The 18,079-nt window shown below is 34.7% G+C and overlaps 1 long non-coding RNA gene across 1 annotated transcript; it reads left to right on the top strand.

Annotated features, from left to right (window-relative positions):
• Positions 1 to 606: 606 nt before the first annotated feature.
• On the top strand, positions 607 to 17,762 carry LOC131425080 (uncharacterized). Its single transcript, XR_009228939.1, has 5 exons — positions 607 to 4,692; positions 10,646 to 10,892; positions 13,078 to 13,174; positions 15,074 to 15,233; positions 17,439 to 17,762. It is a non-coding gene; the product is annotated as an uncharacterized LOC131425080 (long non-coding RNA).
• The last annotated feature ends 317 nt before the right edge of the window (positions 17,763 to 18,079 follow it).

The following is an 18,079-nucleotide window of genomic DNA, read 5'->3' as shown; positions in this document are numbered from 1 at the left end:
ATGTGCTCTTTCACTGCTCAATAATAATAATAATAATTATAATTATAATTATAAAGTGTTCCTCTTGTTGAATTTCTATTATAATGAATATGGAAGCCATTCCAAACTATTTATACATTCTTCAAGAGTATAATTTAATTACAGCATCTTTTACTATTAATAGATGAATAATGTCCAAACTGGTTGAAACCTGAAGCACATAAGATTAGAAATCTACCTTCTAAACACCACCCCTCCACCTCCACATGATCTTCTGAATTTCAGCTCAACCCCTTATCCCAGAAAAAGATGCCCATTTTCCTGCCAAAGTTTCTAGAACTCCTGATTTCATGAAACGTACTTTTCTCTATGGCATTATGGGATCAGTCCTTTCCTCTATGACCACTACCTTCCATCTTTTTATTTTCATAAATTAAATGGCAATTTCCCCTTATTCACTTGCATTCTCTGCTTTTACCAAACTAAGAATACGCCAACCTACTTCTCTTTGAACTCTTGGTTCTTAACACACTTATATGTAATTATTCTTTTTTATGTAATTTCTTTTGTTACCTTAAAAAAGAAAAAAATGACAAAATTCTGAAGAAAAATATAATGCCTGTGTTTTACCACCAAGAATTAACAGTATTCTTTTTTTGTGAAAGATTTTTTTAATAAAAAAAATTTTACTACTGTAATTGCCACTTTATTGTCTTATAGATCTTGCCAAAATTACCCTGGCCAGTATATTATATAAAAGCAACTATGCCCTATTCTGGAATTTCTGTTTCACTAGTAAAATTACTTTTGACCTCCGAGTCACTATATTCTAAAGCTCTGTTGTTCTGAATTTTCTTAGTGCTCCTCCCTCAAGACTAGTTCATTAAATCCTCATGATTTTCCCTTCACACAACCTTTCATAGTGACTGCCCTTCATATAGCAAATCCCAAATCTTATCACTTCATGCAGAAGTTATCCCAATCTTTTTCTTAATTGTCTCAAGAGTCTCCTATATCTAATTAAGTTTTTATGGTTTTAGATTTACCTTCCTGAAATACTTCAGTGAGAGTGTCTCTTGTCTGTTAAAAATAAAATCAAATACACATAAAATGTTGTGACCATATTCTTCTGGCTAATGGTCAAAATTCTCCAAAAGAAAATTTCTTCTTGCTACTATGGGTAAAGAGCCTTGTGATCCAGGCAGACTTAAACAATCTCCATTCTCTGAAGATATATTTCTCTTAGTGAAACCATTTTTTGGTCTCATGTTGTCTACCTTATATCAAATTCAATCCTCATAATTCTTTTAATATCTACCCATCCTGAAGGCTAGTTGACCTCCTCCAACTTGTTAGCTTTCTTGATCACCCCAGATCTTGTTAGTATATGACTTGGTACCGTTTTTGTGAGTCCTGTCACATAGAGACAAATCCCTTTATTTCTTTCTGATCTAATTATTAGAGGAGACTGATTTAGGGGAAAATACCTTGAAGTCTCCATTCTCATACATTTCCCAGTTAACACTCATCATTCCTTAACTCAAAATTTAATCTTCCATTTTTTTCAATGTAAACCTGTATTGAAAGCTATCACATTGACACAAATGATACAGTATTTTGAATATTTGGTTCTCTAAATTATATTTTCATTAATAAAGACAAGTAAGCTCCTTCTAAGAAAGTACTGCTTAACCAAAAATACCTGTTAAGTTGTGATCTTCTTTGATGTTGAAATTCCATTGTGTTGCACAATACAATCCTAGGAATGTGAGCTCCAATGCAGCATTGAATCATTACCATAAAGAAGTGTTGCTAATCCTACTGGCTGTAGCCCAGCTCCTTTAGTAATTTTTCTTCAACAAATCAAAATGAATAATAAATTGTATTCACTGTGCTACTCAGCTCCCACATATCTCCACCCACCCATCTTCTGTTCCATAACCAAAAAATAAACCTACATGCACTTTTACATATCTTATGGCAGATTTTATTTAGAATTCTATACCAGGATACTTTTATCATTTCTCACAAGTATGTTTAGGTGCCAAAATAGTCCATTTCTCTTAAAACTGGTCAGAAAAGCACTTTCCCACTGTAAGTTAATTTGGTATCACTCTAAATGGTGTTGTTCACTCGAGATAATATTACTATTATTAATATTATAATATTAATATTATTGAAATTATTATTTTTTAATTTCTTAGTATTCAGGAAAAATGCTATATTCCCTCCAAGAAGAGGGAATATAAAACAGGAGGTGATTTACCATGAGAAAGGTACTTTGAGTCACTTAAATATGTGGAAAATAGATAATTCTCAGTAATTCAAAGATTTGAACCACTCAAACAGGTGTCTAAGAAGAGGAAGAAGAATTAAGAACATTTGGTCTTCACACAATAGTGAAGTGTCAGGAAATAAATTAACACTATTTCTCTAAAACATATTTCAAAATAGTAGAGACCTTTGAGGAACCTAAAGTATGAAAAATATCCTGCAGTAACCCTGGCATGGATAGAAAGCTTCTAGTTCACAGGTTAATAATATCCAAATCAGAAGAAGTTTCAAAAGAAATACATATTTCTATGTCAGCATTGCTTATTTTTCATCTAAGTTTGCCCTGCCTGGTTATTTATCCTTTTATATGTACTTCTTAGCCAATTTTCTTTTACACTCATAGCTATTTGGCATAAAGTAAGTTGAGAACACAGGTGTTTGTGGGGAATGAACTCATCTACACATACTGGATGGTATAGAACTTGTCTCCTTGGGATCTGACACTTCTGTATTTATCAACCTGGTGGTGAGGCGCATCAGTGTAAGCATGCTTTCTCATGGATGTATTTACTTTGAAATATCATATCATGCCAATCCAGTTTAATAATAGTCTTAGAAATGAGCAGGAAATCACTTTCTTTTGCCGAGATTCATTTATAACTTCTAACTATAACGTAACAAAGACAGATGGAGATTTATAATCCAAGAGCAGGATGGGGTGAGTGGGTGGAATTACTAAGAGAAGGTATCAAAGATAAGGTGTTTCTGGCTAAACCAGACTTCACAGGATCAATGCTACAGGTAGTCTAAGGTCATCCAATATCAAAAGTGGTCAGGTATGAAGGGTGCAGATGTTCCCTAAATTGACTTAATAGAATTCTTGCTCAAACTGGATTCTGCAAGGACAGGGAAGGAAGTTTAAGGTGTGCTCTAGTCAAGCTGGGGACTCAGAGGAGCCTTATTAAAGTTTAAGTCAAAAGGGAATCTTTGTTAAGATGTTTCCCTTAAACTCAATACAAATGATTAACACAGTATAGTAGAACTGAATTTCAAGTTTCTAAGCCAACTTCGTTATCTCTGTTCTAGAGAATCATTAAAACAATTAACACCTCCATTGGAGCTGGAGATATGACACTCTGTCTTTTAAGAATGATTAATAGCCCAAGGCTTACATACTTTCAGTTGAATACATAGTTAACTGAAATAACACTGGTTAACTACAATTATAATAATAACTCAGGATCATTTTGTGGGCATATATTGGGAATGTATTTATCATCTTGGTTTCAATAACTTGCCATCCACATCTATTCCAAAAAGGTCCCTTCCAGGGTTTACCTTAAATCAGCATAATTAAAATCCCCTAAAGGCTTAAAAAGTACCAAATATTTTAATTATTAATTAAGCTAGTCAATAAGAGTGAACAAGAAGCTCACTTTAATTCATGAAAGTTACATTCTTTGGAATAAAACTAGTCATAGGGATAATGCAGAGAAAATGGCCTATAATTAGCAAATGAAGAAAATGAATATTCATTCTTTTGGTTACTTTAATGGAGCTAGTCATCACTTATTTTATTCTTTTAAACATTTTGAATGTTGATATGCCCCCAGAAGTTAAAATCATCATATATGATAATGTCAAATGAGCCTTCCTACCAAGGGTCAGACACACAGGTTCTAAATCCCTTAGATGGAAATACTCAGAAAAATCCTTCAGGTTTGAGAAATCCAGAAACTGGTAGATAAAGTGAAAATGATTTAGACTAAATGAATTTTTATTACTCCTGTGGGAGGGAAACAAAAATGAATCAACTATTTTAACATGGCTTAAGGTTCATTTAAAGAATCTTCATGATTCATCTGCATTTATTTTTTCTGTCACGAAACCACTCATAATACTGTTCCCAAAAGAAGAAACAGAAATGATAATGAGAAGGACACCAGCATATAAATATAGTGACTGGAAAAACTATTTTTAAGTTAACAAAGGCATACATTTTAGACAGTAAAGGTAATCAAAAGTGGTGTGTGTGTGTGTGTGTGTGTGTGTGTGTGTGTAGAGAAAGAGGAAAAATTTTTATTTTCTTTTTGTCAAGATTTTCAATTTATGGCAACCACATATGTTGCTTAGCTGGAGTCAAATTCATTTCTCAACTTTTAAGATGGTAAGTTGCCTCTGAAATAACCTGCAGCTTCTTATAAATAGAACCATTGTAAAATATTTTTAAAGTTTAGAACGGAAAGTATTTTTCTCTAGTTCAGTGAGTAGACTAAAAATATGTTACTTGTTTTTCATTTGTTTTCTTTTCTTTTCCTTTTTCAGTCATGTCATTGAACCAGAAACAGATTCATTACCCCTGATAATTGTAGTCCTTGCAAAGTGTCTCACTTACCAATTTGTCTCAACACATTTATTTACAAGCAGGTCATATGACAGGTAGGTGAGATGTCCTGACTTTCATTGTTGCTTTGCAATAAAATGATAAAACATGGTTAGTTCTTCCCTGGATGGCAATGGTTAGTAACAGAAATCCCTGCCTATGGACACTTCTGTTTTATGCACTATCATTTCTGCTCTTTCAAGAAATACTGATGAAAATGGTTGATTCTTTTGACCCCACCCCAATTTCTGTATTAATTAAAAAAGGAAAAATAATGATGAATAGTCCTTGACAGGGAAAATCCTGGAAGTTTTTCTAGCTACAGCAAATTTACAAGATAATTAAATGTATTTTTGTGTAGGCTGAACATTTTCATAATTCTATTTTTCCAACTTCTGCAATATTTTCACTATCAGTTTAGATACTTAAGAAAAGTTCGTGAATGTGGCATAGCAATAGTGGATGTGAAAACAAACAGAAAAGAAAATAATTGGCATGTTGTGCCTGGGCTAGAACCATGTTTTCCCAATTATCAGACTCTCTCCCACCCCTTCAGGTTCTTTTAATATCAGTCAAAAAATTTGAGAACCTAATATTTCTCATAAGTACAATAAGCAAAGCTGATATTTGGCAGTATGTTCATCCAATAAAACATGTACCATAATGCCATAGTATAATGATTTTTTGTGTTCTTCCTCTCATTAATCTCACTTGCTCCTCTGACCTATTCTTATCTCCTTCCTGCTGTCTCACATCTTCAGCTAGGCTCCATTTGGAATCCTCCTGCACCTCCTATACCACTACAATATCTCAATTTCATCATTCTTCATATTCTGCCAGATTCTTGTTCCTTCTTTCCTTGCTTAGACAACAACAGGATGAGTGATTACATTCTGGTTGTTCTGTTTTCAATTTCCCAGCTCACAGAATTCATAATTCTGATCCAATTTCTGAACAGGGAGGCTGGTTGAAGTCTCACTATGCCAAGCAGGGTCTGTGGACCAGTGGCACTGGCATCTTCTGGGAGCTTGTTAGTGATGCACAAGCTCAGACCTCACTCTAGACCTGCTGAACCATAATCCACGTATCTGCATTTTAACAAGATTACCAAGGCAATTGTGTCTATACATTAAAGTATGGGAAACTCTAGATGATATACTTGGTCTCCTAAATTACTTTTAATAGCACATATTTCTCAGTAAACAAACTTTAGGTCCATTCACCCAAAGTTGTACTTGAATGTCACACTGGGAGTTTTGACTGAAGTGCTGGGATACAATAAACTTGGTATTCCAAAGTGTGGCTGCCATCCCAAATTCAAGTCTTCAAAGAAAATAGACTGTTATTTTCTAAAAATTAACATCCTTTAAGGGTGTTAAAAAGCTGACTTTGAAGAATATATTTGTGACATTTCTTTGAAGGAAGCTGTTGCCATACTATGGTCTTATTGATTATCTTCCACCAATCCCAAGGGGGGCAAGATGTGGATGGACATATCCCACCTTGAACTTAAAAAGAGGGTTTTTAAAGGAGCCGAGACCCTCACATGTGTTTCTTGGCATTTTCAAGTGACAGTGCAATGGAATATCACTACTGGCTAGGAAACTATGAAGGCAAGTCAGATGCAAAAGTCAGAGCTTTTTGATGGCAAAGGAAAAGAAAGGTAAATGTATTAAAATCATCTTGCACTTCAAGAGCTTGACAAGGGGAAATGTGTGTTACTCATGATCACAAACAAGACAGGGCTGGAACCACTTTGACTTTTTGCCCAATAAACCCAACTATGAGAGTGAGGGAACTGCCAAATGCAGATTCTAAGTGTCCACCGCAAACATCTGTTGGTTACTCAAAGCTGAGTCTATCAGATTCACTGCAGGAATGAGAACACCTGTGGATCAAGCAAAGCAAAGTTGATTAGACTCATTGTCATAAGGAAAAACTCCATGGAGTCTCAGTAGCATCTCAGAATGGGGAAGTCAGGAAAGAATATTGATAGTCTTTTAGAGTCTGGGTTTAGTATTTCTTTTTTGTACTTGGGATTGAACCCAGGGGTGCTTTACTGTTGAGCTACATCCCCAGCCCCCCTTCTATTTTTATTTTTTGAGACAAGGCCTCGATAAGTTGCCAAGGCTGGCCTCAAACTTGCAATCCTCCTTCCTCAGCAACCCAAGTAGCTGAGATTATAGGAGTGTGCCACAGCGCCCAGCTGGTTTTAGTGATTTTAAAACTGATCTTGTGAAGTGGGAAACTGTTTAAAATTGGACTTAGTTTATAATATAAAAGCTTTGAATAACTTTAGTGAATTCAATCTTATATTTTAGGAGAAAACACGTTTTGAAGCAAGTATATAAGTTATTGTTGCTTATTCTCAGTATGTAGACTTTTATGACCATATTGTCTAAGGCTAGGGGAGGTAGGAATGGGAAGTTACTGCTAATGGATATAATTTTCTCCTTGGGGTGATGAAAATGTTCTGAAGTAAAATCATGCAGGTGGTTGTACAACTATGTGGATAACAAAACCCCTAAATTAAACATTGAGGGCTGGGGATGTGGCTCAAGCAGTAGCGCACTCGCCTGGCATGCGTGTGGCCCGGGTTCAATCCTCAGCACCACATACAAACAAAGATGTTGTGTCTGCCAAAAACTAAAACTAAAAAAAAAAAAAAAAAAAAAATTAAAACTCTCTCTCTCTCTCTCTCTCTCTCTCTCTCTCTTTAAAAAAAGTTGAATGGGTGTGGAGTTTAAGGTATGTGTATTATGACTCAAGCAGTTATTTAATACATACTTAACTGACATATCAAAAACAAATGTGTCTGTGTCTTTGTCTTTTTCTACATTTTTAAATTGGTGCATTGTAGTTGAACATATGATGGGATTTGTTGTTACATATTTGTACATGAACACAATAAAACATTATAACTTGGCCAATATCACTCTCTAGCACTTACCCCCTCCCCTGTTTCCACCCCCTTTCATCTACATATCTCCCTTTGATTTTCTTGAGATCCCTGCCCTCTCCACTTTTCTTCTCCTTTTCCCTCTCTAGCTTCCACATATGAGAGAAAACATATAAAACATATGACCCTTGACCTTCTGAGTTTGGCTCACATTTTGTTTATCCATTCATTTGTTGATGGACACCTAGGTTGGTTCCATAGTATGGCTATTGTAAATTGTGGTGCTATAAGCATGTATCACTGTTGGGTGATGACTTTAGTTCTTTAGGCTAAATAAGGAGGAGTGGTATAGCTGGGTCATAGGTGGTACCCTGCCTGGTCTTTTGAGGAACATCCATACTGATTTCCATAGTTATTATACTAATTTGCATTCTCACAACTGTGTAATAGTGTTCCTTTTTCTCCACATCCTCTCCAGTATTTATAAGTTTTGTATTCTTGATGACTGTCCTTCTGATTGGTTGTCTGTGTCTTTAAATGAGGTAGAAACTACAGTTGGTTATCTCTGAGAAGGCCAGCAATCAAGTCCTATTGTTTTGTATTTTTTAAAAGAAGCATTAATAGCAGAATCGGAGTGTAGCTCATGGATAGCACCCTTGCCTTTCATGCATGAGGCTCTGGGTTCAAATTCCAGCAACAGGGAGAAAAAGAATAATGGCTTTAATGTCATCATCATGGTTTTTTGGTGTTGTGTGTGTGTGCTTTGCTAGGACTTCACCAGTGAAACTCACTATGGGAACAAAGAACAGAGAAAGGAGAGCAGGGAAAGGAGGAAGGGAGGAAAAGATAAGTACTGGGGACTGAAATTAAGCAAACTCTAGTTCATGCATATGTGATTATGTCAAAATGAACCACATTATTATGTATAACTATAAAGCACTAATAAAAACATTAAAAGATGCTTATCAAAGATATAAATACTTTAGAAAACTAAATCCTAGTTTCTAAAAACCAGATCTCAGAATTTTTAGAGGCCACATGTATTTTTCAACAATAAAACTATCCAGAAATGGGAAAAAGTCCAAAACATCATCTATTTTTATAATACTCTCTATATAGCAAAAGTTATTTTTAACAACTACTTTTCATTATGTGTAAAATTCCCCTTAATATTAAAGCTACAGATAACTTGTATGCATTTGCTTTTACATGCCTGTGAGGTAGCAGCTACTGAGAGTCACTGATCATCCCTGAAAAGGTCAACAAATTAACACCAATCATTTTCTAAAAGACAATGTTGATATGTCTAATTTCAACTATTTCTCTTGCATTTTATCAGGGGTTAAATGGTGAACCTTGGTGGGGATAAAAGATATTATGCTTACACCTCACCCCAATATGCAATATTGTGAGGATTCTACCATTTACTATGGTAAAATAATATACTTGAATTGTGTAAATCACAATCTGTTGCAATTTGTTGAAAACAAATAGAGTAATAAAGTCTCTTCTGTGGATAGACCCCAAGCTTTCCTCAGGACAGAATGTGATACGAACACTTGGCAGACAAACCAAGTGTGAAAGTCAGATATTAATCATTAGCAAACCTCATTGCTTTCCAGTTTTAGAAAATCACTGTTACTGGAAGGTCTAATACTTTCTCCCAACACCCCCAAGGGTTACATGACACACCTTGAAAAGGTGTGTTCTAGGTAGGAGACAGAGAACTTAAGAAGGTCAAAACCATTAGCCTGCCAGATCCCTGGGGCCATGTCTCCATCTTTTTCCAGCTTTCATGTTCCCAAGAACTATCCCCATCATGGTTTGTTGAGCACCTCACTATTGATGCCCAGCACTGACATTTAACGTACCTTGTTTCTACACAAGGAACCCTATCAATGTCCATGGTTGGCTGATGATTTCCTGTGTACATACTTCATGCAGGTTCTCCTCAGCAGAGACTCAACAACACCAGCAGATTAAAGGCGATATCATTAAATGACCACAGAGAGTACAACCAGGAGAACTCTTCTGCAGATATTATAATTGTGCATTTTAAAAATTGTAAATTACTCTCACAAGTGGTTACAGTTAGGATTAACCTCTTAAGAGTGCATAATAGAATGGCATCATCTCAAGGGTGCTTACTAAGTAGTTCCTGGAATTTGACATTTGATTCACTAATGATAATCAAAAAGTTGACAAAGAACTGTTACCAGACTGCTTGTACAATGCCAATTAGCAGTGTTTAATGCACACACTAAGAAAATGAACTTTATACCCCAGAGCTACAAATGCATTTTTACCAGCTTGTACAAATTGAGACCATTCTGTTTTTCTAATATCTTTTTTAAAAACATTTATGTGTTGTTGAATCCACCCCAGGTGCAGATTTTTTTTTAATGTGGTACTGGGGATTGAACCCAGGGCCTTGTGCATGCTAGGCAAGCATTCTACCAATTGAGCTGTATCCCTAGTCCTTTCTAATATCTTGTTCATTCACCACCTCATAATGGAGTAATTTAGTTGAGGATATTTTTAACTATCTTATTCCATTTTTACAAGTGATGTTTTGCCTTTCCAAGAAATCACATCTATATATTATTCTAAATTGATAGCCTGTAGAACAGGCTTCTTAACCTCAGTGATGATGTCACATCTGAGGACAGATAATTCTTTTTTGTGGGTGGCTGTGCATTATATAGGATGTATCCCTGGTAATATATTACTGCCTCTACCCTCTAGATAGCACTTATGCCCCTTCCCTCAAGTCATGACAACCAAAATGCCTAATATTCTGTGTAGAGCAAAAATATCACCTGTTGAAAACTACTAATAAAGAGTTGTAGAATTGCAGGGCATGCTGATGTAGCTAATTGCCAAATATATATACATACGTGTGTGTGTGTGTGTATTTTAAAGACTGTTGTATAAATGAATCATAATTATTATTCTAAATTTTGCTACATAAATGAAGACTTTCTTAACAGATTGGAAACCTATTCTGGATTGTGGATATCTTTTGGAACTTCTTTGCAAGGTTTTATTAAAAATTTTCTCAATACTTCACCTTTATTCTGCTCTTTCTCTTTCTTCTCTTTCCTTCTAAGGCCATTATAACAGAGAGGATTGGCTGAACTGTGTATCTGGCACAGAGCAACTGCGAAGAGGAAAAAGCCTCTTTTTTTGGTTTGGATATGAAGTGGTCTGCAAAGACTCATGTGGTGATGGCTTGGTCACCAATGCTACGATGGAGTTTTGGGGGAAATGATTGAATCTTGAGGCCTCTGATCTTATCTGTGGATTAATCCACTGATAGCTGAATGAACTACTGGGAGGTGATGGAAACTATAAGAGGTGGGACATGGTTGAAAGACCTAGATCACTGGGGACATATCTGTACAACTGTATCTTGTCTCTGGCCTCTTCTTCCTACCACTTTGTGTCTCTGCTTCCTGACTGCCATGAGCTGAGCAGCTTTACTCTGCTATTTTTCTGCCTTCCTTCAGGCCCTTAGAAATACTCTGCTGGCTGATCATGGACAGAAATCTTTGAAATTGTAAACCAAAATAAATAATTCAATTTTTTTGTCACAGAATGTGAGAATAGTGAGGTTCCTAGAATAGAAAGGTTCAAACTTTAATGTGCACAATAATCACCTGGTACATCTCGGTAAAAGATAGATTCTGGATCTCAAATGTTTGAGATGAGGCCTAAGATTCTGCACTTAAAGTTTCTAAATGAATTGTCCCCAGAGCACATTGACAGTAGCAGGGTCCTAGTATGCTAGTGGCAGAATAGGGCATTCATATCATAAGATATTGTTCTTGCTTTATTAGAAGCATCAGTATATTTCCATGAAAGCAATTTTCTCTATTACTTTTAAAATAATAATTCCTAATTTGCTTCATACTATCCTTTAAATAAGTCACTGGGTCAGAGATTGAAAGGGAAAAACTACACTTGATTGAACATTACAATCAGGAACTTCCTAAAATTCCTGATACTCAGGCTATACTCCAGGTCAATTAAATCAGAAACTGTGGGAATGGGACCCAGAAATTGTTTATTGTAAATTTGACCAGGGGATTCCAATGAACAATGAAGTTGAAAAATCACTGCTCAGTTGCTTGCTGCCCATGTTGCTGCATAAGCATCACCTGTTTGTCAGCAATGACAAATATCAAGTCCCAGGCCAAACCCACTGAACAAAAATCTGCATTTTATTAAGATTAAAATTGATTCCTATGTACTCACAAAAAATGAAAAAAAAAACAGATCTTAAAATGAATTTTTAACCCTAATCCAATTTTAGAGTATTGAAAGGTCTTGCAGAAGTCATGTTTAAGATATCATGAGAATGAGAGTAATATAAGAAACTAAACACTAAAGGAAAATGGTAGAACTTGACCTTTAAAGATAAGTAACCTTAGTTATTTTGTACAAATAATATCCAAAATGAATGTTCAAGCCTATGGTATGTGAACACAAGAATTAAAAAGAACACCAATGGTCACTAGGAACCTATACGTTCTCTGAAGTACAAGTCATTACCAAACTGACTTCATTCCTTTTGTTCATTGGAGTCAAAATAAAAGTAGGTTAGGAAATTCTGGATAGATTTCTAGGATTTTAAGTGCACCTAATCTTTTCTTAAACTATTAAGAAATTGTTTTTAATGTAGTATGAGAGACAAAACATTGTCTGTTGAATAGAATAACTACTTTCAAGGAGTGTGAACAGGTAAATAGCAAACTAAAGACAACCTATAGAGAGAACAGTAACAGCAATATGTTTAAGTCTCTCCACTGGGCCTTGGCCAGGTATGTATGGGTGTGTGTGTGGAGGGGGGGGGGGCTGGGTTGTGAATAAGAGAAAGACAGATGGAGAAAAAGGGAGAACTGATTAAAGAGAAAAGGAATTTCTTACAAGTAGAATTATAGAACTTGAATCATAACCAAGAGATTGGATGACAATATTTAGCACTTATATTTAAAAAATCAATTGCATGATGAAGAATTACCTTAAAATTAATGTGCAAAAACCCCAAACCAACCAACAACCAAAAAAACTAACAAAACCTCCTGAGTTTATTTGCCTAAAGCCCAATATAAATCAAGTATAATTTGGCAACTGAGAAACTCTGAGGCTGCTATGACAGTAATATGGAGTATAAATTAGATAAGCTTTGTTGAATCCATCCTAACATTAGAATTAGGATAGAGATTCACTAGGAAACTGTTGAGAAGAATGTGTTTCTTTTGTATATTAAATATAAAAGAATTTATATTTTATATGTTTCTACCATTATTGAGTCAAAAAATTCTTACATATAATTTGACTTCCCCAATAATATGATAAAATACCATTCTGATATATTTCATAAAATACCCAATACAAATCTTAAATTTTTAAATAAAATGTATAGTGGTATACACTACTCTTTTTGTTGTTGTTGTTGTTGTGCCAGGGATTGAACCCAGAGGTGATTAACCACTGAGCTATATTCCCATCCCTATTTATTTATTTAATTTTGATACAGGGTCTTACTAAGTTGCTTTGGGCCTCATTAAGTTGTTGAGATTGGCATTGAATTTGGAATCCTTCTGCTTCAGCCTCCTGAGTTGCTAGGATTACAGGTATGTACCACGACACCTAGCTATACTACCCAATTGTAACCAGATATTTACTCATATTTAAGCCATATACTTAAAATATTTATCTCCATTTATTTGATGATTCAAATAAAAACATTATTAGAAAATAATTTCCAGCAAGGCATGGTGGTACGTGCCTAATATCCCAGCAGTTCAGGAGACTGAGGCAGGAGGATCACAATTTCACAGCCAGCCTCAGCAATTTAGCAAGACCCTAAGCAACTCAGCAAGACCCTGTCTCGAAATAAAAAAAAAATAATAAAAAGGGCTGGGATGTGGCTCAGTGGTTAAGTGCCTCTGGGTTCAATCACTGGTAAGAAGAAAATAATTTTCATTTACAGATGAAAAAAACATTAAACCAAGAAAATTGATTGTCAGTTTAGAAACAGTATGAAGTTGAAGGAAAGGGTTTGTCAGTTAATAAGATGAAAGCTTGAATATCTTATTATGAGAATGAGCAAACATCTATAGCTGCCACTCTTTAGAATGTCAATTATGAAGAATTGTTTCAAATCTATTTTTATATGCTTTTATTATTTGGCTGTACTGTTTTCCCAATTTCCTAAGCCCAGGGTGATTGTCACCAATGAGTAGTGGATGATATATACAAAAGTGGAAAAAAAACCAGCTATGAGAAGGATGTGAGACAGGGAAATTTGAGGGTTAGAATCATAAACTACTGATAGTATTATTATTTAAAACAAAAGCTTTATTTCTTTTGTGAAACTATTATTTCAAGACACAAAGACAGGTACTTTAAAGTACGACTTGGTTATTATATTTTGATAACCAAGATCTTAAGTGTTGCCTATACCATTACCCAAAAGCAAGTATTCTGTGTTTACATTAATATAAATTATCCTGGATATTTTTTTAGGCAAAAGGAATGCATAGGCTTGCTGTTAAAAAAGAAATCTGTGTCACAGTTCACTCTAATTGGGATAAAATGAAAAGGGAATGACTAAGCACTCAACAAAAATATTTGGAAGTCAAATTTGCAAATAAATAAGATGACTTTGAAAACTGATTATAAAATCTACAAATGATTAAAACTAACTATGGTTTAGAAAATGTCTTGCTAACTCATAGAACTCATATATCTATAGAAAAGTAATAAAGATCATAAAAAGTGGTTTACTGCCCATATTACACTGGAGAGTTCTCTAATGTGCAACATGAAGTTGAAAATCGGAAAATGATCCAAAAGTATGCAGCCTGTAAGGTATGAGGGTTGCTGAGCTAGAAGTCCTTGGTGACTGTTTGAATTTGGGGAAGTTACTCTCTTTGAACCTTTTCTCTCTCATTCATAAAAAAAGTAATTGTAATATATGATGTTTGAGGTCTTCTTTTACAAAATACCATAATGTCTAGATATTGTTATCTAGATGCATTTTTATTGTTTTCCCTTCAGATTTTACACATTTATTGTGAAATATTAAATTTTCTATTAAAGTTTGGCCTATCCCAAGATAAGGAAAATTTAACTAGTTAATGAAATGGAAGAAAAGCCTTTAGATTTACTTTTTATACAGCATGTGCTCTTGAAACAGATTTAAAAGATTTCTCTCTCTCGCTCACTCTTTCCCCTCTACTTTTATTATCCACCTTATCCATGATTATTTCTAGCCACCAGAAGCTGGTCTTAGCATACATAGCAGTCATGACCTTAGATACTCTCTCTTTGTGTGCCATTATGCTACACAGGATTTAAGAGTGAAACAAGTCAGCAAAAATGTGTACTAAATGCCTGCTGTGAGTTCAACCTGTGCCAGATGATATGAAAGACAAATATGTCAACAGTACTTAGTCTTCAAATGCGTACAACCTAAGCATTTTGTGTACCTGAGCTCAAAGCACTTTTGTATCTGTAATTCTCTCCAGGCTTCTGATGAACACAGAATGTCAATGACTCTGAAGACTGCAGTAGACCCCATGCACAGGGAGAAACAATGTTCTTATTATGGCTTGCCAGGCTCATGCACAGATATCCAGTCATTGAAAGCATATTGTTGCGACACTTGGTTAGATTACTGGCTTTGAGGTAAGGGTGCTAATCATTATTTTAGTACATGGAGCTGAAATGTTAGCAGGCCTAGCTTTTTTAATTGTACATGGACACAATACCTTTATTTTATTTTATTTTATTTTATTTTTATGTGGTGCTCAGGACAGAACCCAGTGCTTCACATGTGCTAGGCAAGCGCTCTACCACTGAGCCATAACCCCAGCCCCAGGCCTAGCTTTTGCCAGAGGAAATAGTAGCCCACAGTTCAGAGTTTTAAATCAAAGGTCTGTCACTGAACATGGTTTGGACATGTTCATACATAAAATATCCATTTAGGTATCTTCATTGATAAACATTGAATAATGCTCCGTCTGGCAACAATGGATGTAGAAATAGCTATTAATATTCATTGACTCACTTATTATAGATGAAAGGGAACACATTGGTTCTGTATACTGGGAATAAATTGAAATGTATGGTTTTTCAATTTTTCTGACAGATGATTTTAAATATAAATCATTTAGAAAATTAAAGGAACATTTGCATAACATCTAAAGTTCATCTAATCTTAACTAAACTGAATTTCTTCTGTCATATAGTAGAAAATGACAATTTTGGTTAGTGAACTTTGGGACCATTGTGGAAATATTAATTTCACTCACCTTCCAGCTACTATTTCAAGTGTTTATCAGTTATATATTATGTGCCCTGAAACTTAGTCAGTGATACTTATTTCATTTATTACAATTCAAAAGAACCTATGAAGTATTATGTAATAATTATTTTAGTAATATTTTATAAAAAGTAGTGGTTTATTTTGACAAAATACATGGCTTATAGTTTTTCAGTTTATAATTGCATCTGGATAGGCACATAAAATATCTGACAGAACAAAAAACAATGGAGTTTTATCAGCAATTTTTATGAAAAAAGTAGAAGCAACAAATTAGTGTCATAAGGTATCTTTGCATTGCCACTTAACATATAAATAGCCATCTGAATTGTGTTTGCATAACCTTGAAGGAATTCAGAAATTTCAGCATTTATCAAATGATGTCTTCACTCTTGTCTCATTAAAGCCTTGGATTTCAGCATGTACAACAATCACAGTTGTGGGTCACAATTTTAGAATTTTCCTAATTGCACTCAGTACATGCATATGTTCACAAGAGAAACTTACTATTCTATATGCTTTTTGTGAATGTTATCTACCATAATGCAATCAATTTTTCCATATTTTATTGGTGCATTATAATTATACATAAAAATAGTATTCCTTGTTGCATATTTGCACATGCATATGATATAAAAATATAATTTGGCTAAAATCATCCCCCAGTACTTAGCTTTTTCCTCTCCCTGGTCCCTTTCCTCTTCTCTACTGATATCACTTCTATTTTCATGAGATCTCCCTCACCTTTCATTTCTTTTTTCCTCTCTAGCTTCCATTTATGAGAAAACATAAGACTCTTGGCTTTCTGAGTTTGGCTTATTTTGCTTAACATAATGTTCTCAAATTCCATCACTCTTCCTGGAAATAACATAATTTCATTCTTTATTGCTGAATAAAATCCCATTATGTGTGTTTATCACATTTTCTTTGTACATCCATCCTTTGACAGACACTTAAGCTGGTCCCACAATTTGGCTATTGTGAATTGTGCTTCTATCAACATGGGTATGCATCTATTACTATAGTATGCTAACTTTAATTCTTTAAATATCAAGGAGTGGTATAGTTGGGTCATATATGTTGCATACACATAATGCAATAAAAGTATTATTCAAAGCCAAATATTTTAACAATATGACTGACTGTATTTTTGTTTCCTTAATAAGTTCCTTTTACAAAAGAACTTTCTTTTATGTTCCTTAAATTACAAGCCACACAACTAGTAAACAATCCAAACCTCAAGACATGATGATGTGGAAAAATGTATCTATAGCAGATCGTTCAAAGTCTGTTGAGTTGATATATATGGCGATGATAACACCTGACCTCCTTCTAGTTTCATTTTGATCAAGACAAGTGCTTGGAAATTCTCTGCTAAACTGTGCTAAGCCATGTTGGCAAATATTATCAGAGGATATTTCCATTAAATTTATTTTATGGCATAAAGTTTCAGAATAAAAGCACAACCCTCTGAGTTGCATTCCTGAAATGATTCTTTTTCTTTCTTTTTTTTTTTTTTTTTTTTGAGAGAGAGAGAGAGAGAGAATTTTGTAATATTTATTTTTCAGTTTTCGGTGGACACAACATCTTTATTTTTATGTGGTACTGAGGATCGAACCCAGCGCCCCGCGCATGCCAGGTGAGCTCCTTACCGCTTGAGCCACATCCCCAGCCCCATGAATTGATTCTTATCACTGGCAGAGTGGGGTCTCATTTACTCTTCACACATTAACCAAATTTCTGCTATTTCCTGGTCTGGTATAGGGTAAGATTCATGATCTGGTTTATAGGATCTAAGGGTTGGAAAGACTGAGAACTCATCTGGTTCAATATTCCATCTCAAACAGGAATCTATATAATAAGAGCAAAAGCAAAGTGAAGACATTTGAATAAAGGGCATTTTATTATTGTTGCTGTATGAGTTGTATACTTATGAAAGGTGGGTGCATTAAACAGATCCATTTTCAAATTCCATTTCTGCAATTTACTAATTTACTAATTCTATGATTTTTGCCAGTTTCTTATTCTCCCTAAGTTTCAGTTTACTTAACCTAGGATAGTAATTCCTGCCTCTAAAGATGTAAAGAATTTACAGAGATAATGAATGTATACAGCACTTTTCACTGTTGCTGGACATGTTGATTGTTCAGTATTTATCATTTATGATGATGAGGACAGTGAGGGTAGTGGTTACAACTGGAAATGATTG

This window comes from Marmota monax, unplaced genomic scaffold (genome assembly GCF_021218885.2).
Source record: "Marmota monax isolate L192 unplaced genomic scaffold, Marmota_monax_Labrador192_F-V1.1 WCK01_AAM20220418_F8-fsc00340, whole genome shotgun sequence".
Taxonomy (NCBI): domain Eukaryota; kingdom Metazoa; phylum Chordata; class Mammalia; order Rodentia; family Sciuridae; genus Marmota; species Marmota monax.
The sequence above is the reverse complement of the archived record's forward strand: the minus strand, read 5'-3'. Positions and strand labels throughout refer to the sequence as shown.